The 22,621-nt window shown below is 35.3% G+C and overlaps 1 protein-coding gene and 2 pseudogenes across 1 annotated transcript in view; 1 reads left to right on the forward strand and 2 right to left on the reverse strand.

Moving 5' to 3' along the window:
* NRCAM (neuronal cell adhesion molecule) overlaps positions 1 to 22,621 on the reverse strand; it is a 258,892-nt gene that overhangs the window by 158,396 nt on the left and 77,875 nt on the right.
* LOC120591927 (uncharacterized) lies at positions 6,079 to 6,197 on the forward strand (annotated as a pseudogene).
* On the reverse strand, positions 17,532 to 17,645 carry LOC120591964 (uncharacterized; annotated as a pseudogene).

Genomic DNA, 22,621 nt, shown 5'->3' on the forward strand with positions numbered 1-22,621 from the left:
CTAAGAGGAAGTTTTGAGCTGCTTCTAAAAATTTGAGAAATGCCTCAAGGCTGCGTGCACAAGGCGCTCTCCTTGGTATTGAGACCTTTGCCTTTACTTGAGCTCAATCTTGGCTTTCTGTTCCTCCAAGCTGACTCCTCTGCCCTGGCCCAGCCTTATTTGTTCTACCTGAACACTCCCAATCTCCAACCCTGTTCATATCTCAATCATCAAACTCATTAAGGGTATATTTTACAAGGGTATATTTCTGTATTAATATCTCCCACTGTACTGAGCTCAAGGTTAGCAACAGCATTCTATATTCTACATTCTTTGTACACTAAGAACAGAAGTTGGTATGAAGTAGGCACTCAAATAAATACCTAGCTAATACTCGTAACTGTGCTACTTTATGATCTGCTATATGTATTCTGATGGTAAGCACCAAGTATATGGAAAGCTTTAAGAAAAGACTTGTGATATATTTTTTTGCAGGCAGAGATGGTGTGTGTGTGCGTGCGTAGCACAATGTAAAATTCCAGAGTAGGAGAAGAGAAAGAGTAAAGACCCAGAGAGTTAGCAACAAGGTATGTTCACGACGAGCTTTGTTAAGCTGAGGTTGAAGGCTGTGAGGGAATAGTGGGAGATAAGCCTTATCTAGCAACTAAAGAGATTGTTATCCTTAGGCAAGGAATAAGAGCCTCAGAAAGATTTCACTCAGGGGACTGACAGGATAAAAAAAGTATTTTAGGGAACAGTGTACTGAGTGCTGGGAGAGGATCAAAGGCAAAAAGAGCAATTAATAATCTATCGGGATAAGTAATGAGGGAGAAAGGCACCTTGGGCTTGATTTTGTGGGCAGAGTTTTAGAAGTGGGAAGGAAAGTCTTTAGGGGCAGCCAAGGAGTGAGTGAGCCATTTGATGGGAGGGATGTATTGGCAAAAGAGCACTTGGGAAAGTTTTGCTATGTGATGTGCAAAAATTCCTAAGCAGAAAAAAACTAAGTACAATCTACATAACTTTTCAGAAATTTCACAGTTAGGCTGATGACTGGCCAAGGAAAGCACTAACTCACCAGATTTTAGGTTGGTTGAATCTTATTTTTATTATTGCTCTGAGCCTCTCAGCTCTTTTGGCTTTTTGCATACTTTAGTTACTATCCTTGTTACTGCTCTTTAAGTGTGCACTTAGTTATTAATTCTTAAATCTTGTTTTTAGTCAATGATCCAATCTATTTTTAGATCTTTTTTGCTATATATTTCAACCTTTTATCATTAATGGTTGGATATCACTTTTGCATGAAAAGGAAGCACTCCCCTTTATCACAAGAACATTTCTTATTGCATTATTTCTATTTCTTTGCTCTAAGCCACAACAATCTCCCGGATTGTTACTATAACTTCCTAACCCATCTCCTATTTCTACTCTTATTATCATGCAGAGGTCAGAGTGACTGCTTAAAACAAAACTGAATCATACATACTGCTATAAATCCTTTAATAGCTTCTCATCATATTCAAAATAAAATCTAAATTCCTTGTCATGGCTATGAGGTTCTACATGATCGGGCCTTTTTCTACCTGACCAAAGGCATTCCCTACCATATACCCCATCGTTGGCTATGCTTCACCCATAATGGCATCTTTAGTTCCCTGGACCCATCAAGCTTTCTGCCATCTCAGGGTCTTTACACCAGTTAGTCCCTCTACTGGAGACTCCTCCCTCAGATCTATCTATGCTTCAATCCCTCAATATTTAGGTTTCTGCTCAAATGTCGCTTTCTCAATGTACATCTCTCCTACCTCCCACCATATTCTCTAAAATGGCATTTCTTCCCCCACCTCCACACCTTTCCTCCACTTTACTTCCTTCATTTATTATTATCTAAAATTACTGCTCCAAGATCCTGAGGTGCTCATTGCAATAGGCACTGTTGGCGCTTCTCCAGTATCCCCTTGGCACTCATCCTTCCAGGCACACCGATGGCTTCTTACTATAAGCATCTGTCACTCTCCACCTCAAGAATTACCTTGGAGTGCTTGACCTCTGTGCAGGGCAGGCCTAAACTGGAAGATGACACACTGGCTAAGTTGACACCTCAGCCAATGACCAATAGGAGTTGGTAGATAAATATCTCAGCCTCCTTGCCAATTGCATGGGACAACACTGAGACATATTCTAAACCACTCCCAAAGCTCACAGCGGGATTAAATTCCAGTCGCCCACAGGTAATAAGGTTACCTGCTTATTACTATACCCTGATTGGCTTTTTTTTCTTTCCTCTCTCACATACCCACTCCGCTGTTGGTGCTTCCTAGGACCACTCCCAAGTAAATTACTTACACCCAAATCTCTCTCAGAGTCTTCTTTTCTTGTTTTTTTCCTCTCTCCCTCTCTCTCTCCCTCCTTCTCTCTCTCTCTCTCTCTCTCTCTCTCTCTCTCTCTGTCTCTCTCTCTCTGTCTCTCTCTCTAATTTAGTGTCCTTGAAATCAGAATCATCTTCTATCTAGTAGATCTAGTAGGTGGTTTGTCATAGTTACGTTGGTATATCAAATGACAAAACTAAAACAATTTAGTAAGGAGTTCGATGTTCTTTATTTAAGAGAAAATAATCCATGGATTGGGGGAGTACAGTGCCTCGTGAGCAGTGGAACACGGTTCCTGAGCGATATGGGGCAAGAGTGAGTTTTACAGAATGTTAGAAGACTCAACACCAAAATAGGGCAGGATTGGCTGAGAGATCAGTGATTTCCTTATAAAGCTAGCAGGTCCAATTTTCTACAGTAGGATAAGCTAGCTAAATTGAGTTGGAGGATTGTGATTGGTGTTTGTTAGGTTTCCCTGACAGGTATTTCTCATAAGTGTAAGTTGACTTAGGTTTAGACTTGTGATGTGGGCTGGACCACCAGGACAGCCTCCATTTTGGGGGTCCCTAGATACAAATTAACTTTATCGGTAGCATCTTTAATTTCACAGTGTTACATAAAATAGATTGCTTGTCAGTTACTTGTTGATTAGGAACTCCAGTAGGATATATGCTACCTGCAGAAGCTTATCTGTTTTGTTTTTAATTCTCCATTCTTCACTATATTACTGGTATATTGACAAATGTCTAGCACAGAATAGATGCTTCACTAAAACACTTGATCATCTGTGGCATTGAGGTGGCAATATTGCCTCCCTTCAAGAGTCACAACTTACTCCCCAGGCAGATGGACACTGAAGTCCCTTCTAGGGTAGACTAGCTTTATCACTGGAGTGTGGAGACCAAGAGGCATTGCTGGTAGCTGTAAGAAGCTACAACACTGTTAAATTGGTTGGAGAAAGTCTCTCTCCACTGAGCACAGAATTTTGGTCAGATGTTAGGATTGGAGTGCCTAGGATCTCATATGTGTTTCGCTTTAGTTTTTGACAACTTAGAAGGAGGAGTGAACCTGTGGAGGGAGTTACTGGATTTACTGCTAATATGACAGGCTTAACCAATCAATTAAAGATTTATATAGATAAAACAGAAACTGTACCTCAAAATTGTAGAGCAGGTCATACCTTTTTTGTTTGTTTGTTTTTTAATAAGCTAGTTACAGTTATTTTTGGAACAAAATGTAATATAAATTTAATAAACGAAAATATTTGTCTTTTTGTATTTCCAGTGCAAACACTGCAATGCAATTATTGGATTGTACAGACCTATTAGTCATCTATAGTGAGGCCCCTAAAAGACAATCTCACATAAAGCAAAGACAGCTGTGCCACAGCCCTTAAAGTGCCTCAGGGGCTCAGGGACCCCTCCCAAGGCAGAGATTAACAGGCCACTCACTTTCTGGCTCTGCAGTCCTTTGTGCTTGAGTGGCACTAATAATAAAGCCACCATTATATGAACTATTGCTATTATTTGTAAGGATGGTTTGTCCTCTAAGATTTGATCTGAGACTACTTCTTTCTACACAGGTCATCAAAAGCTTGCAAATTTATGTTGCCAAACAGTCAAAACTGTGAATTCTGCTGACTTGGAATGCAAGATATTGCATCCTATTATCAAATCCCTGGAGTCCACCAGTCCATTAAAATAATGAGAACTGTAATGTTTCCCCTACAATATTAAGAGCATCTTAATTACTTAATCTCCAGTGAGTGTTATACATATAAATTTTATGCATAATCCAGTCAAAGAGGTACTGAACAGTGCTCTGTGTTAAAGTCAAAGAGAATTTTCCTTCCGAGGTGATACAGTCGGCTGGAATCAGAACTACTAAAGAAAGTACATACAACATATCATTTGAATGAATGTCAGGGAGGTCTGCCTCTAGTATATGTTTTCGTATTTACAGTTTTATAGAGAAAATAGATTTTTCATGTAACAGTTCTAGGAATTACTATTTAAAAAGCACATATAGGAATAATTTTGTCTATTTTGAGAAAGTTTTACCAACAATGTTTTACTTGATAGGTATAATAGTAAATATGAGTCACATTTTAGAGCTATGTTTACTTAGGGGAATGGTACTTAATGATGCACAAGTTTATCTAGATATGTTTTAGTAAAAAATGTACTTTACACACTTTGCGATGGTCCCATATTATAAAAATGTCCATATTTTTATAAGAAAATGTCACTGAAAATAAAGACAAAATTGATGTGTCAAAAACATAGCTCTGCTTATATTTTATATTTATTTTTAACTAAAATAAAATATATTTTTTATTCTCTTCATGCAAATGTATAAACACTTTGCTCATCAAAAGAAAAGAAAGGAATGAGGCTCAGAAAATAATCCAAAGATTGAGTACAATGTGGCAATTTTTATTGATGATCAAATCTTGTTCCCCCTTGGGAGAAAATTTGTTCCTCCCCTAAACATTCTAATTTCGGTAGAAGATGGTCCAGTTGTTCAAAGTAAAAAAACAAGAAGTCATCCTGAATTGTTCTCTTTTTCCACACTCATTTCTCTAAGTAGCCACAAACAACTGTAAAATGCAAGCTAAAGAAAAATCCTTAACATTCATAGCTAATCCATAAGCAAATCCACTGATTATACTTCCAAAATATATCCCAAATCCATCCATCTCTCCCTAAGTCTGCTGTTACCACCTTAGTCCAAGCCACTATCTTTACTTGCGCTGAAGATTGTAACAGCCCTTGCTTTGACCTCCTACAGTCGATTTTAACAGAGCACCAGAGTAATCTCTTTAAAATATAAACCATGTCATGCCACACTCATTCTGGAAATCCTTCACTGATTTTCATTTTATTTTGTATGCACCATCTGTCCCTTGCTACTAGAAGATAAACTTCTTGAAAATAAGTACCTCTTCTGTTTTATTTTCTACTATATCCTCAGCTCCTAGAACACAGGGCAGGTGTGCACCAATTGTTTGTTGAAAGAATGAATAAATGAATGACTTTTTCACCATGTACTAAGCACTGTGCAAAGCACTTACACGCATTGTTGCTTTTAATCTCCAACAACAAGATGAGATAGGGGCTCCCACAATCTCCACTGTACAGAGGAACACTGTGTTCATAAACTAGCAAATGACAGAGTTGTAAATTCCAGTTAGTGAAACCTTCACGTAACTCTATTTCCAATGTGTGATGTTAGATTGGTCAGTTAGTGTTTTTAGTTTTCAGTTTCCTCCCATGAGGATAAAGTATCATGTACTAATCCTTTCCAAAGTTTTATATAAATCAGAGAGTCCTTGAAAATAAATCAAAGAATCATGGAGCCACAAGTTACTTTAGACAGTCTTCAAAGTTCAGCTTCCAATTCCATTAGATATTGTTGAATGAAATATTCAACAATGCATAAAAATGCACAAATATAAAATAGCTTTTCCAGGGAATATATAAATGGTTCAACAGTAGAAAACATATTAAAGCAATTTACTATATCGAAATATTAGAGGAGGAAAACTATATGCTCATCTCATTAACTGCAAAAATATATTCAATCCAATTCAATATTGATTCAAGATAAAGCTTTTAGAAAAATAGAAACAAGACTTCTTTAACTGATTAGATAAATTTATCAAATGCTTAGAGCAAACATCACAATTTACAGTGACATGTTAGAAGCACTGCCTTTAAAAACCAAGGACAGGTTCTACGGCCATGCTACCCTGAACAAGTCCAATCCCGTCTGATCTTGGAAGCTAAGCAGGGTCAGGACTGGTTAGTACATGGATGGGAGACCACCTAGGAAGACCAGGTGCTGCAGGCTTAAAAAATAAGGGATTGTAAACTGACAAGGTCCTTGCAATCTGTGAGGTCAACCAAGGGTCGCTTCACTTAAAAAAAACAAAAGCAAAACAAAACAAAAAACCCCAAATACCAAGGACAGAAAAAGCATGGCCATTATCACTACTCCACTCCACAGTGTACTAGAGACCCTGGTTGGAGCAGTCAGGTAAGGAAAAGGAATAAATGGCCAAACATAATGGAAATTAAGACACAAAACCAGCAATATTTGCAGATGGTATGATTTTCTGCAAATAAAACTCATGAGAATCTATATACATATGACAGAATTCATAGAGATTTTAGCAATTTTGTTGGTTATAAGACCAACTCTTTAAAAAGTAATTTTCTTTCTCTATGCCAGCAAAAAATCGTTTTAAAATGTAAGTTAAAATAATGTGACATGATATACAAGATACCTGAGAATAAATATAATGAAAGATGTGCAAAGTTATTGGGTAGAAAAGTACAAAATTTCATTTAAAAATGTGTTTCTACCTTTATTGAAATATAATAGACAATTAGTTGCTCATATTTACATTGTACAATTCAGAGTTTTTTCAATTATAGTTGGCATACAATAATATATTAGTTTCAGTCGTATAGCATAGTGATTAGAGATCTATATAACTCGCAAAGTGATCTCTCCACTAAATCTACTACCCCTCTTGTCCTTTACATATTTATTACAACATTGTTAACTATTTTCCTTTTGGTACACTTTATACCACCATGTCTATTTTGTAACTATCCATTTGAACTTCTTAATTCCTTTGCCCTTTTTCACCATCCCCCCAAACCCTGCTCCCATCTAGTAGCTCTCAAAATACTCTCTGTATCTATGAGTTTCCATTTTGTTGTTGTTGTTGATTTTGTTCTTTAGATTCCACATGTATGTGAAATCATGTAGTATTTATCTTTCTCTATCTGACTTACTTCATTCAGCACAATACCCTCTAGATCCATCTAGGCAATATCTTTTTCTATCCCTTTCCTTCAAGTCTGTGTGCCTTTTAATTTGGAGTAAGTCTCTTGTAGGCAGCGTATGTACGGGTCTTGTTTTCTTATTAATTCGGCTTCTCTATCTTTTGGTTGGAGCACTTAATTCTTTTTCATTTGAGGTAATTGTAGATAGGAATGCAGTTATTACCTTTTTTTATTCCTGTTTTTGACACATGTTTTTTTCTTCTTAAAGAAGTCCCTCCAACATTTCCTGTAATACTGGCTTGGTATTGATAAATTCCTTTAGTTTTTTTTTTTTGTCTGGGAAGTTCTTCATCTGTCCTTTGACTCTCAATGATAGCTTTGCTGGATAAAATATTCTTGATCATAGACCCTGGGTTTTCATTACTTTGAATATTCTATGTCATGCCCTTCTGTCCTGCATGGTTTCTTTTGAGAAATCAGTTGCCAGTCTTATGAGAGCTCCCTTATAGGTAACTAAATGCTTTTCTTTTGCTGCTTTTAAGATTTTCTCTTTTATTTAACCTTTGGCATCTTAATTATAATGTGTCTTGGTGTGGGCCTTGTTGGGCTCATCTTTTTTGGGACTCTCAGAGTTCCCTGGGGTTGTATATCTATTTCTTTCACCAGATTAAGGAAGTTTTCCAACATTATTTCTTCAAATAGGTTTTCAACTTCTTGTTCTCCCTCTGACACAGATGATTTTACGTTTAACTTTGTCCCATAGGCTCCCTAAATTATTATTGTAGTCTTGATTTCTTTTTTCTTGCCGTTCTGATTGAGTGTCCTGGCTTCCTCTATATCAGTGGTGCGATCCTCTTCTTTATCCACTCTGTTGATTCCCTCTAATATCCTCTTCATCTCAAATAATGTTTTCTTCATTTCTGACTGGTTTCTTTTTATAATTTCCATTTCCATTTTTATGTTTTTATCTCTTTGTTAAAGTTCTCATTGAGTTTATTTACACTTTCCCTAAGTTCATTGAGCATCTTTATAACCAGTGTTTTGAACTCTGCATCCGTTAGATTGACTCCATTTTTCTTGTATCTGTGTTCTGTTCTTTCATATCGTTTCTGCTTCTTTGTCTTCTCATTTTAGCTGCCTTTCTGTGTCTATGTACAAAACTCCTCAGTCTCTCAGTCTCAATAGTGTGGCTTTGTGTAGTAGGTGTCCAGTGACACAGTCCTGAGAGGGGTTCAGCTACAGGCCAAGTTTAGCCTCAGCCTGTGCCTTTCTGTGGTTACCTGTTAAGATTCAGCAAGCAATCTTCAGATGTTGTGCTTATAGTTGCTTCAAGAAGCCATGCCAGAAACTAAGTCAGCTGCTACCAGTGTGAGTCTTGGAGCTACTTAAGTAAGGAGCACAGGACTCGCCGAGGACAAAACTGGATGTTCTTGGGTAGGGCATGAGCTGGGGTGAGCTGGGGCAGGTGAAGTTTCAGGGAATCCTCTGGGCAGAGCGACCTCTGTTATCTAGTTTGATGACGTCTCAGCTGTGGCGACACTACTTCTGCACACTGGGAGCGGGGAGAGCTCAACTGGGAAACAATGGATACTGCCAGCACTTCTGCCTGATAGAGAGCCTTGCCTCTGGCCCTCATTCGGACAACTCAGTGTTCCCCTGTAAGTCTCTGTTGCCCCTGCAAGCAGCTGACCAGGCCCTGGTACTCAGAGCCAGCAAGTCTGTCACTGTGAAAGGCTAGTCACAGACACAGCCCCTTTAAGAGGAATGTCTACAGCTGCCATAGCCTCTGTACCACTCAGCAGCATCTCATCTTCACCCCTCCTACCTCCTCCCATTGCAGGGTGATTTTTTATTTCTCTCCCTAGCTGTAGTGCTTCTTTTCATCTAGACACTAGGCAACTCTGCTTGCTGTTTGCTCCGTGTGTTGGCAAGGAGAGGGTGAATAAAGCCTCTATCATCTACACAATTTTTGCCTCATTTAAAAATTTTAAAGAGCTCTGTTCATTAATAAGAAGGCTCATTATCTTAAATATATCAATTATCTCAAAACTAATCTATAAATTCAATACAATTCCAAACAAAATCCCATGTAATTTTTCCATGAAATTTGACAAGATGATTCTAAAATGCATAATAAAGAACAAATGGACAACACATTTCTAAAAGTACAAATATGATGTAAAAGTAAAGAAAAGATCCAGAAGAACAGATACAAAACTGATAACAGTTGTTACCTCTGAGGAGAAAGGAGAATAAGTTTAAAGAGGATAAGGGCAACAGAGATAAAGAACTTCTATTTCTCATCTGTATAATTATTGATTACATTTTTTAAATAATGAGAACACATTTACATATTACGTGAGTAATATATAAAATCAAGGGTGATGAAAAATGCTTGTGCGATTTATAAAGTAATCAGCAAGAAGCCCAAACGTAAAGAGGAAAAATGATTACATATTCCCTTTTTGCAAATGGCCTTACAGCAAAATGTTATGTGGCTGTGGTCTGAAAATTTGTTTAAGTAGAAGCTGCAAAAAGATTGTCTTTTTTTTTTTTTTAAATCATTATTACAGACGGCCAAAAGATAGCTATATAGACCAAAGAAGAGTGAGAGAGCTTGACTCAGATGAATTTATAAACCACATGCACAACTCCATGAATTAGAGTTTCACAGAGAGTGAATGTCCAGGATCAGGAAAGAATCTATGTCCAGCATGGAGCCCCTACAGAGCCCTGAGCTGTAATGCAGGAATCACTACTTTGCTGAGTCATCAATCTAGCCAGGTAATGATGGCAGAAAAAAAAAGAGAAAGGTAAAAATACTCACTTGGGAGCTTTACTTTGCAAACAACATTGTAAGTATAAGGTGTATACTCTCTGGGCTTTGGGGGTTTTGCCATTTTCATTGTTCTTAAGTCCTTGGACAACAGGAGAGTATTAAAAAAGTTTTCTTTTGTTGAGTGAAGCCAACATCTTAGAAAAATGGAAACTCTTTCATCTTTTCATTGGTCTTAGAAATTCATACACACACGCACACACATAATTAGCCATTCTGCGGGAGTGTAGGAGGGGTGCATTCTTCTCTCTCCTGTGTTCAGTAAGTGCACCTACTCTGTTGATTAATCAGACATAAGTATTCTGATCTAATCAGTTCTCTGAGATTCTGAACAAACATTCAAATTTCCCTAGTTATGTTTTTCCCTCCTCCTGCTAAGGTGACCTATTTGAGAAGTGAAAGAATGAAGCTAAAACATTATTCCTTTGGCTATCAAGGTCCCAATGACCCTTGAAAAGAAAATGTGTGGCAGGGAAGGCTGAGGAAGCCCTATCATCCATAAGGACTAGCTTGCCCTGACAGACTGTAAAATCTCAGGAAGGAATCTTATAAATAAGATCTTAATAAGCTAATGATAAAAATCACAAATATTCACTTTCCCCCTGCCAAATGTTCTCTGGCTATGCTTTCTTTTTAAGGGGTTGAAAGCTTCCTGCCACCTTCCCAGTATTCCTCTATAAAATAATTTTTTTTAAGCAGGAGGTGGGGGAGGGGAGAAAGATGTTGGCTTTAGTTTGTTGTTTCGTATGGAAGCTTTGCCAATGATGATGTTGAATTCACTTTCACATATAGATTCCCGTGCTCCATAATGCACTGGCCCCTCCTGACAGCTTGCATCTCTTGAGCTTGAGCCAGGTTTTCATGTCCAATGACTGCAAAACCACCAGATCTTCGCTTGCTTTGCAAACTCCCTGAACACCGTAAATCACTCCCTCTGTCAAGGGGAGCTTGTTTATCCGATTAGCAAAACCAACTGAGTACTGCCTCTGGGCACATCAATGTGCCAGATGCCTTGGTTGGCAATTACTGCCTGAGGACAAAGTCTGAAGGCACTGCCAGGATAAGGACATCATAAAACCTCTAGGAGTTGGAAGATTATAATGGAGGAAATGACTTAACTGACTTCATCAAACTGTTTAAAAATCATTCTAGGAGCTGTCCTGTTTTTCTGATTTGCATGGATATGTTTATATGCTCAGGACCTGGCTGACAGCCCCCCAAATTTTATTTATCTCTTGTCATATTTCATCTCATTCATTATACTTTACAAGTAGATATAGGGTAGGTATATCAGAGGTTTTGAAGGATGCCGAGATGGCTACCCCTCTTCAATACTCTGCATTGCCCCATACCTTCCAATTAATTCATCCATCCATCCATCCATCCATCCATCCATCCATCCATCCATTTCCATCTATATATCCATCCATTTAATAAATGTTTGTCTAGGTCCTGTGGGTGATAGAAATGAAGCAATTCTAAGTATTGCCTTTAATGGAATTTACAGGTTGAAGTGGGAATAGGATGTTCATTAATAGTGCCAGGCACATTGCAAATACTATGCAAACACAGCAATATAAACAATTACAATAAAATCCGGGGAAAGTCAAGAGTGCCATAAGAGAAATACAAAATTCTACAGGACAGATGTTTAGAGAAGGAGGATGACTTCTGATGTGAAATTTGAGGGAAGATTGTTTTCACATGTGGTGATTTGCAATGGGTGATCGGAAGACATTCCTGGATGAGGGAAAAGTGGGAGCAAAGACACAAAATAGAAAAACATGGTGCATGTGAAGAAGAGAGAGTTTTATTTTGCTGGATCATGGGGCATGGAAGAGAAACAGCAAGAGAAACTTGGAAAGTTATGTAGATTTTCAAAGTCCCTAAATATCAAGTTCAGGTGTTTGAGCTGAAGGCAATGGGAAGCCATCGAAAGTTCATATATTACTATTTACTTAAAAAAATAAAGTATAATTCTATACAGAAAATGCACAGATCTTCATCATTCAGGTCAATGAGTTGTGACAAAAGTCTGCAGCCATGTAACAAATGATCCAATCAAGACATAGAATATTTCCATCACCCAAGAAAATTCACTTTCATCTCATTCAAGTCTATTCCCACCCCTGCCCCATCCTCCAGTGTCAACCAGTGTTCTGAATTCCATTCCCATAGATTAGCTTTGTCTGCTTTGGACTTCATAAAAATGCAGTCAAACGATAGGTACTCTTTTGTGCGTGGTTTCTTTCACTCAATATAATGTTTCTGAGATTCATCTATCTTTTGAAATGTTTTTCTGCAGGAAAAATAATATGATCATAACTATACTTTGTATAATTAATCTGTCCCTACTATATGGAAGCTGCTGAAAATGGAAAAATAATTTCAGCAGCACATTTGAGAAGAGTGGGATCTATAGAAATATACAAAGGGTTTGGATTCAAATGATATTGGGGTAGGTGGAGGGCTACAGAACTTGTCAATTAACTGGAGAAAGAGATGGGGAGCTAAAGATCACTATAAACATATTCTCCCCAGTTAAAATCTCTACAAGGTCCATGCTTAATCAGTTGATACTTCCAACAGGATTAATTAACAGCTAGCTGATTGGTCCTCAAAAAGGGGCCCAGGAAAGTGATTAGGGAAGAAAGGGCAAGAGCAAATAAACATTAAAACTATATTGAAGGGTAGAATGGAAGAAAATAATTAAAAGATAAAATTCACTTAAAAACAAAGATAAAATTCAAAGATTAAAACATTTCTAAAGCTAAAACTCACATGGGAATGCAAGACCCAGAATAGCCATCACAATCCTTAAAAAAGCAGAACAAAGGTAAAGGATTCACATGTTCTGATTTCAAAACTTACTTCTAAAAGCAATAATCAAGACAGTGTAAAACTGACATGAAGACAGACATACTGATCAATGAAACAGAATTGAGAGTCCAGGAATAAACCTTTATTTTATAGTCAATTGACTTTCGATAAAGGTGGCAGAACAATTCTATAGAAAAAGAATAGTCTTTTTAACAAATAGTGCTGGAGTAAGTGGATATATGCATTGCAAAAGAATGAAGTTGGACCCTTACTTCAAATCATATACAAAAATTAACTTAAAATGGAAAACAGACCCAAATGTAAGAGCTAAAACTATAAAACTATTAGAATAAAATATGGGTTAAGAAATAGTTTCTTAAATATGATACCAAAAACTCTAGTAACAAAAGAAAAAATAGAAAAATTGGAGTTTATCGAAAGTAAAAATGTTTTGTGCTTCAAAAAACATGATCAAAAAAAGTTAAAATAGTATTCAAAGAATATGAAAAAAATATTTGTAAATCATACATCTGAAAAGAGTCCTATATCTAGAATATATAAATAACTCTTATACTCAACAATAAAAAAAAGCCCAATTTTAAAATGGGCAAAAGATCTGACCAGACACCTCACCAAAGAAGATATACAGATGGAAAGTAGGCATATGAAAAGATGCTCAACATTATTTATATTAGAGAACTGCAAAATACAATTATAATGAGATTTCAGATACATCCATTAGAATGGCTAAAATCCAAAAAGTTGACAATATCAAATGCTGATGAAGATGCAGAGCAACAGAGACTCTCATTCATTCCTAATGAGAATGAAAAATGGTACAGCCACTTTGGAAGACAGTTCGGCAGGCTTTTACAAAGCTAAACATAGTCTTACTGATTGATTCAGCAATATACTCCTAGGTACGATTTTATCCATTCGAGTTGAAAACTTATGTCAACATAAAAACCTGTATGCAAATGTTTATATCAGCTTTACTTATAATCACCAAAAACTGGAAGTAACTAAGATGTTCTTCAAGATGAATAGATAAGCAAATTTCATACAATGGAATATTATTCAGTGACCAAAAAAAACAACTGTTAAGCCATGAAAAGATATGGATAAGTCTTAAATGCATATTGCTAAGTGAAAGAAGCCAGTTTGAAGAGGCTACATACATTGCAATTACATGACATTCTTTACAGGCAAAATTAGAGAGACAAAAAGATCAGTGGATGGCAGGAGTTTATTTAGTAAGAAAGGAGAAAAGGTTGAATAAGTCTAGCACGTGAAAGTTTTAGGATAGTAAAGCTATTCTGTATGATGCTGTACTTGTAATTGGATGCATGACATTATGCATTTGTCAAAACCCAGTGAACTTTACAAAGAGTGAACTTTAATGTACGAAAATTTTAAAAAATCATTTAGAAAGTCAGGGGAATCCTAGAATGAAATGTAGAATATGACAAAACAATCTATTACAAATGCATGAAATAACCTCACTGAAAATGGAGGAAAAAAAGGGTACCAACCTAAAACAGCTTATTACGTGTCTATATACTTCCTTGCTGTGTCAGCTGAGAAAGCCTAGAAGCAATGACACCCTAGTGGAAATGAACACACCTAGTAACCAGACCTTGGTTTCTAATGCCATTTTCTAATAAATTGAATCAGGGCTCCTTGAAAAATAGCTGATATTAGGACTGGGGCAGGAAATATATAAGATGGGCCTGGAAGACCTAGTGGTGCCAGAAAGTAAGGAAGTGCTTTAAAAAACCTACCATGATAGATATGTATCAAAGGGACACAGAAACCAACTGAAAGAGTTCCCAGTAGCCAAAACGGGAACAATTTGAGGAGTAAGATAAATAAAGTAGTATTGGATTACAACCCAAAGTACAAAATAAATATCCATGAGTGCATATCAATATAAATAACTGAATAAATTTAAAAATAGACAGAGGCCAATCTCTTGCACAGAAGAATTCCAAATAATTTATGCAGATACTCCCGCCTCAAGCAGGTGGAGCCCAACTCCCTATTTTTTAAACATGAGCTGCTCATAGTGACTCCCTTCCAAAGGGCAGAGTATGGAAAGGGTAGGGTAGGAGTCACTTAATACTGGGGAAACCTGACAAACACGATCTCAGTCAGGTGATCGAGGTCAATATTAATAGTAATAAGTCACGCTGATAGTATGTACCCTTGATACGACGTTATGAAAATGGTATTCGGCACTGTGGTATTCTTCCCCAAAAAACCATAAGTCCAATTTAATCATAAGAAAAATATTCAACAAATCTCAGTAGAATAATATTTAATATAATTTCTGACTATTAGTCTTAAAATTTTCAAAGTCATCAAAAACAAGAAAAGTCTAAGAAACCACTACAGTCAAGAGGAGCATAAAGAGATATGACAACTAAATGCCGTGTGGTATTCTAGATGTTATTCTGGAACAGAAAAGTAGCATTAGGTAAAAATCCAAGGAAATCTAAATAAGCATAAAGTTACTAAGAATGTATCTATATGGTTCACTAATTGTAACATATGTGCAACACTAATGTGAGATGTTAATAATAGGGAAAACTGAGTGTGGTGTTTAAGGGAATTCTCTGCACTATCTTAGCAATTCTTCTGTAAATCTGTTAGAATAAATACTTTTTTTAATGGGCAAAGGATTTGAATAGACATTTAGTCACACAAATGGCAACAAACACATGAAAAGATGTTCAACACCATTAGTCATTAGGGAAATGTAAATCAAAACCACAATGAGATACAACTTCACATCTAATTAGGATGGCTGTAATAAAAAAGACAATAACGAGTGCTGATGAGGATGTGAAGAAATTAGAACCCTCATATATTGCTGGTGAGACTGTAAAATGATGAAGCCACTTTGATAAATAGTTTAGCTGTTTCTAAAAAACGTTAAACATAAAAAAACCATGTGACCCAGCAATTCTACTCCTACATATAGAACCAAGAGAACTGAACATGTATGTCCACACAAAAACCTATCCACAAATGTTCAGAGGAGCATTATTCATCATAGCTAACATGTGAAATCAACCCAAATATCCGTTAACTGATGAATGAACAAAATGTGATAATCTACACAATTGCGTATTATTTAGTCACATAGCTGATACATGTTACAACATGAATGAACCTTGAAAACATTATGCTAAGTGAAAGAAGCCAGTTGCCCTAGCTCACCCTGAGCAAAGAGCAGTAATTATATACGTAGGTGCTTGTGGTGCTGCCGAGTGTAATCTATGAAGAGACCCACACACAGTGCCCTGGTGGCTGCCTGATACATTTAATATATTTACTAGCATTTGATATATCTTATTTTACTTAATCCTCACAATCAAGCCAAGAGGTGGGTGTTATTATCTTCATTTTAAAGATTTAAGGATTTTCTGTGTTGGATTTAAAACGAGGCTGACCCATTCCAAGGCCAGCTCCGAACCATCACATTTCCTTATATCTCAGCCTCTCAAATGTTAAGTTTCTCATCAGTGTCCTACTTACTTCATAGAATTGTCTTTAAGATCAAATAAGATAACATAAAACTGGTTTGTAGCATATGAATTATTAATTTATTCTTCTTTCCTTTTTGTATTCAGACAAATACATATTCAGAATGAAAATCAAATAGTTACATCATACAAACAACATATCCTTCTCGGTTACAGATACAAAAAGCTCAATACTGAAGCTGTGAATTAAAGAGTGCCAGTACAAAAATTAAAATTGCTTCAAATTTAAATATCTTATTTTCCCAGTTCAGAGGTGATTTAATTTTCTTTGTGAAAGCATACTTTCTTTGGTTATTTGTGGGGCTTTTGCAGGGTGGGAGGACTAAATCATGCTTTTCATTGTTGGATATTTAAGTAATATATAAAAGTTTTATGCATAATACATATCAGATTCATGATTTTGTCTCATTCTCTGGTTACTAAAAGAATAGAGGTGTATTTTAGACAATTACATATAAATTTTATAACACTGTCATTAAGTCACTAATGCAAGTGGCTTATGAAATTACAGATTCTGAATATTAGCTTATTTGTAAAAGTTATATATGAATATATGTTTCCTAAACGAGGTTTGCCAGTGTAATGCAGAGATGAAAGACAAGCTCCATAGTCAGAGAACCTGAATTTACATCTTAGCTCTATTTTATTTATTTTTATGGCTGAGTAATATTTTATTGTACATATGTATGACATCTTTATCTATTCATCTATCTATAGACATTTATGTTGCTTCCATATCTTGGCTATTGTAAATAATGCTGCAATGAACAAAGGGGTGCATATATCTTTTAAAATTAGTGTTTTGGATTTCTTCTGATAAATACCCAGAAGTGGAATTGCTAGGTCACATGTTAGTTCTATTTTTAATGTTTTAAAGCAACCTCCACACTGTTTTTGTTTTTTTTTTGAGTAACATCCATACTGTTTTCAATAGCAGCTGCACCAATTTACAATCCCATCAACAGTACACAAGTGTTCCCTTTTTCCACATCCTTGCCAGCGCTTGTTTATTGATTTATTGATGATAGCCATTCTGACAGGTGTGAGATGACTTCACATTGTGGTTTTAATTTGCCTTTCTCTGATGATTAGTGATGTTGAACATCTTTTCATATGTCTCTTGGCCAACTGTATGACCTCTCTGAGGAAATGTCTATTCGGTTTCTGTGCCCATTTTTTTTTTTAACGCCTACAGCACCTGGTATTCCTAGGTGGTCTCCCATCCAAGTACTAAGCAGGCCCTACCCTGCTTAGCTTCTGAGATCAGATGGGATCAGGCATGTTCAGGGTGGCTCTCTGCCCATTTTTTAATTGAATTGTTTGTTCTTTTAGTACTAAGTTGTATGAGTTCCTTATATACTGAATATAAACTCCTTATTGGATATGAAATCAACCTAGTGTCCAAAAGACAAATGGATAAAGAAGATGTGGTGCATATATACAATGAAATATTACTCAGCCACAAAAAAGAATGAAACCTTGCCATTTGTGACAACATCGATAAACCTAGGGGGTATTGTGCTAAAAGAAATAAGTCAAATAGGGAAAGATAAATACCATATGATTTCACTTATATATGAAATAAAAAAAAATAAACAACAAACAAAACAGAAACAGACCCACAGATACAGAGAACCAACTGATGGTTGCCAGATAAGAGGAAGGTTGGGGGAATGGGTGAAAAGGTGAAGGAATAAAGACATACAAATTTCCAGACATAAAAATAGTCATGGGGATGTAAAGTACAGAATAGGGACTATAGTCAATAATATTGTAATCACTGTGTATGATCTCAGATGGGTACTAGACTTACTGAAGTGATCACTTCGTAAGTTATGTAAATGTCTAATCACTATGTTGTATACCTGAAACTAATATAATATTGTATGACAATGTAATTGAAAAATTAAAATGAAAAATTTTAAATAAATACATAAATAAATAAATCTGAGCTTTGCCTCCTTGGTTAAGTTACTTAACCTCTCCAAGTTTTAGTTTCCTAAAACTAAATAGCTAGATTTAACTAAACAGTTATACAGCTGAAATCAAACCCAGATCTGACTCCAACTCATTGGATTATACCATACTATGTCATAATGATCCTTTATTGTCTTAGCAAAAAGCCTGGGAGATCATTAAGTAAACCTTGGTCAAAAGGCTAAAGACTTTACTGTCCTAGACCAAAATGCATTATCTTCCATATTATTTTTGTACCCTGGGACAACTGTTAATAAGAAGGAACTTTTGAAATGATTTTGGGTAGGGATGTCATACATTTAATCCCAAATGTTAAAATAACATTTACTCAATTCTGTAGCAGTAAGCTCCTTTAACTAGAATGAGAAATAGGAAAGTGAAAGTGGCTTTCTCAGCCAACAATGGGCATGGAAATCACACAGATTGTAACAGTGGAAATGCCCATAAAGGAGATGCCTACTTGACTCCAATCAAATATTTTGACCACTATAACTATAACACAATTGCCTGGAAATACTATCCTGCTAAAACTCTAGGTTCGTCTTTTATGTGTTAACATAAAATTTAATAATTGTACTAGATAGAAATTATAATCATAGCATTTCATTTTGAATTTATACCTGACTTAAGCTTGAGGAAGGTATTTGACTTATTGTATGACATCTTACAAAACATTTGAGTTTTTAAGACTGATTAATTCCAAAATTAAAAACTGAGATTCTTTCTTAGAGCTCCTACAATACCCACTAAGATTTTTAAAAAGTGAATCCATTGTTTGCTCAAAAATATAATTATCCACACTTGAACTCTATAGGAGTTTTGAGAAGCTATTTCATAAGCAGAGTTAAGCTAGACTTTGGGAGTTTGCTGGAATTTTTCGTATTTAATGTTTTTACAAAACATGATCCTGTCTCTAAATTCAGTTTTCTTTTTTTATATATCTAAAGGAGATTCTCAAGAAAGAACCATGTGAAAGATCATATTTTATAAGTGAAAATATTTTGAGGAGTAAAAACACAGTATTATATGAATGCAAGTGTCATATAAAATCCATTTATCCAAAATAGTTGGGAAACATGAATATCCAGTTAAATCAAGTATTTTCTTCTCTAAAAATTACCATATAAACCACACATTATAACTGTTAAGCAATTACATTAAAAAAATACCCAAGCACTAACATACTGTACAGTTTTTATTTTTCATGCTTGAGAAGTAGTTCAGTTCTTATTGTGCCTCAGAACCCTCATTAGGCCTTTTAATCATCACTATATACAGTTTGATGAAAACGCACTCATTATGTGAGCTTTGAGGTTGACTCTCTTCCATATAGAGAGGGCTTAACAGAATTGTTATTTTTATCATGCTCCTCACCAGGTTTTTTGATGTTCTGCCTAGATCCCACTGTGGTATATTTAGCACAGCTCCTCCTACAGCAGCCTAGGTCGTGTGAAATCACACTTTTGCACCCCCCTCACTATTGCTTAATACATAAACTAAACCCTGAAATATGGTTTCTGAAAGATTAATTTCTACTTACAGAAATATGAGGAAACATTTTTTAAAGTGATTTGACTTACCAAACGAAGGTTATTAAAGCTTGTCAAAAGCATCTGACTTGCTAAGTGCACACACATTCACATACACACACACACTCAATATTTCTGAAATAAAGTTAAAAATAGTCTCCATTGAAAAAGATGAATAGCATGTATTTTAAATGTCTCCCCTTCCGCCTCCCCCAGCAGATCACTCTTGGTTTGTAACAACAGCCCAGTAAATGTGACCAGACATATATTTCACTCAGATGTTGCTATGGAACCCTTTCCTAACTGAAAATTAAATTTCTCCATCTGTTTGCATGACTTTGTATTCACTGCAGTGCTGAGAGCCAGCTGATCTAACAAATGGGCCACTGAACAGATTCCTCAAACAGAAACAAAACAAGCAGTAAGTAGAACAAACCATAAGAAACCATATAATTCTGAAAGATTCATTCCCCAAAGGCACACTGGTGCTGATAAAACTAGTGGAACTTTAGGGGTACATTCTCATACAGGCAACCTGTAATATAAATCTCTCGACAGTACAGTGAAGATGACCTGTTTAGGAAAGGCTATAAATCTAAATAATGAATTGTCCTGTGATCAACTGAAAAAGGGGTATTTAACAGGCAACTTGTTCCTGATTTCGGCTGCATTTTAAAAGTATGAAAAAGATGATAAACCATATTAAAAATACCAAAGGTATTCCATATATTTGCTCCATTTATGAAGCCAAATTAAAGATTCTTCAATAAAACAGAATATGATATAGACAATATAATTTACTTTTAATTGTTTAACTTATCACATATTTATAATGTAATTCATGTTAACAAGTTTCAGAATTTTCAAAGGCTATAAGCCTATTCCAATTACTTCCAATTATCTGAGTAATTTTATACTCACAGTATTATAATTACTAGACTACTGATCCGCCCACAGACATATAAATTTTATGACATCAATTTATAATTCTTGATTATTTATATTAGTAAATTTATATATTTATCAAAATATTACATAGAATCAATTATTGATGTTTTCTTGAAATTGTAAAAGTATTTTTTAAAGTATTGTCTTCTGAAAAGTCTTTGAAAGCATTTTCCTTCAAAAAATTAATAAAATTTTAAATTGACTTAATGAAATTCTGTCCCTAAAGAAATATCAAGAGATGATATTAGCTCATTATGTTTCTCTTCTTCAAATAGTTTTTGTTCTCAAATAGTTTCTTAGTTATTTGTTCATACCATTCTTGTAGGATTTGTTTTCTTTCCTGAATTTTGGGTAATTTTACTTATGGACAAGTTTTTCTTCCCTTAGTGGACTAAGAAGTCCTATATGTTTGTTAAAATGAATTATCCTTCATTGAATTTTCCACATCAATTAACTTATTTTATCATAAAATATTTGTTTGCTAATTAGCCTTAACATATAGACTCAAACTAAATTCTCCCTTTGAAACCATAATGCTTCAGGTTTTTAAGAAACCAAAAATTTTGTATAGGGTATATAATTTTTTAAGTGTTGAAGGTGACCTTTGACATTATTTGGAGAAAATGTTATCTGATAAAAAAATATCAATCTTACTTGATAATTTTATAGTAATGATAACCAAGTCCCTTTTTTAAGAATTAACAGACTAAGATTAAAAAATTCACTCTAGCTATCTGAAAATATTTAGAAACAGAATCATTCAATCTGGTGGGGCTGCTGATTTATTTTCTAGACTTGATGAGGAATTCAATTATATTTCTCTATATCTTACCATTATTTTTCTAACATAAAGTTATCCTAAGTGCCTCAAAGACATGATGCAATGCATGCAAATAATTCCTGGAAAGGAATTCAGTATAGTACTATATTCTTGGAAAGGCTCCAACCTTGAGCCAACGTTTCTCAAAGTTCCAAGTTAAAGCTGTCCTAGATAATCTGGGCTTGGAGTACATTATTGTGCACTTGGAGGGCTTTTTTTCATCTCACTATGTCAAGTCTCTCAGAGCACTCAGAAATAAAATCAGAGAATCAGGCAGCAGACAGTATTTTCACGTGTGGCATAAAGACTCCTGTTGTTTTCCGGTTCTACTATAAAAATATCATATCCAAAGATAATAGGCATGGATGTCAAAGAAAAAATATTTTGATAAGAGTGACTAAAAAACATAAGAAAGATTTTTTTTTTGTCAAAACTTTCTAGGACAATACGTTAGCAATAATAATGTCCCTTCTAAAGACATTAATTAAACCATAGCTTTTTCAGATAGCCAAACATTTCATTCACTAGCCCCCTTTTACTTGATATTAAAATAAATAAATCCATGTGCCACAAAGTAGCAGCAAAAGTAGAATGGATAAAAGTCCAACATTTGCTGTATCTATTTCTGTAACACATCTCCCACATTACAAATACAAGTTAAAGCTTCAAGACTGTGGTTAATTTTATATCTAGTCAAGACGGCAGTCCACCCACGTTTCCAAGCTTAAAATATAACATCTTTCATAACTACTTCTTCACACCTTACAAAATTCGTATATGCTTGCAATCATACTAATGATGTTTCTCCAACCAGCTTCTGCTTATATCAGCCTCCAAAGTTTCCTTGGTTTTTATGCACTGATGTAAACTTCTTAAAAAACTAAGAAATCTGTCATAGACTATATAGATTTGCATGAGATAGAAGAATTATAGAACTTCCTACTGCTTCCTATAAAGATTAAATTTTTTTCAGATTAAAAACAAAAATAAAACCAAGGATAA

The sequence above is a fragment of the Pteropus medius genome, unplaced genomic scaffold, assembly GCF_902729225.1.
Source record: "Pteropus medius unplaced genomic scaffold, Ma_sr-lr_union100, whole genome shotgun sequence".
Classification (NCBI taxonomy): domain Eukaryota; kingdom Metazoa; phylum Chordata; class Mammalia; order Chiroptera; family Pteropodidae; genus Pteropus; species Pteropus medius.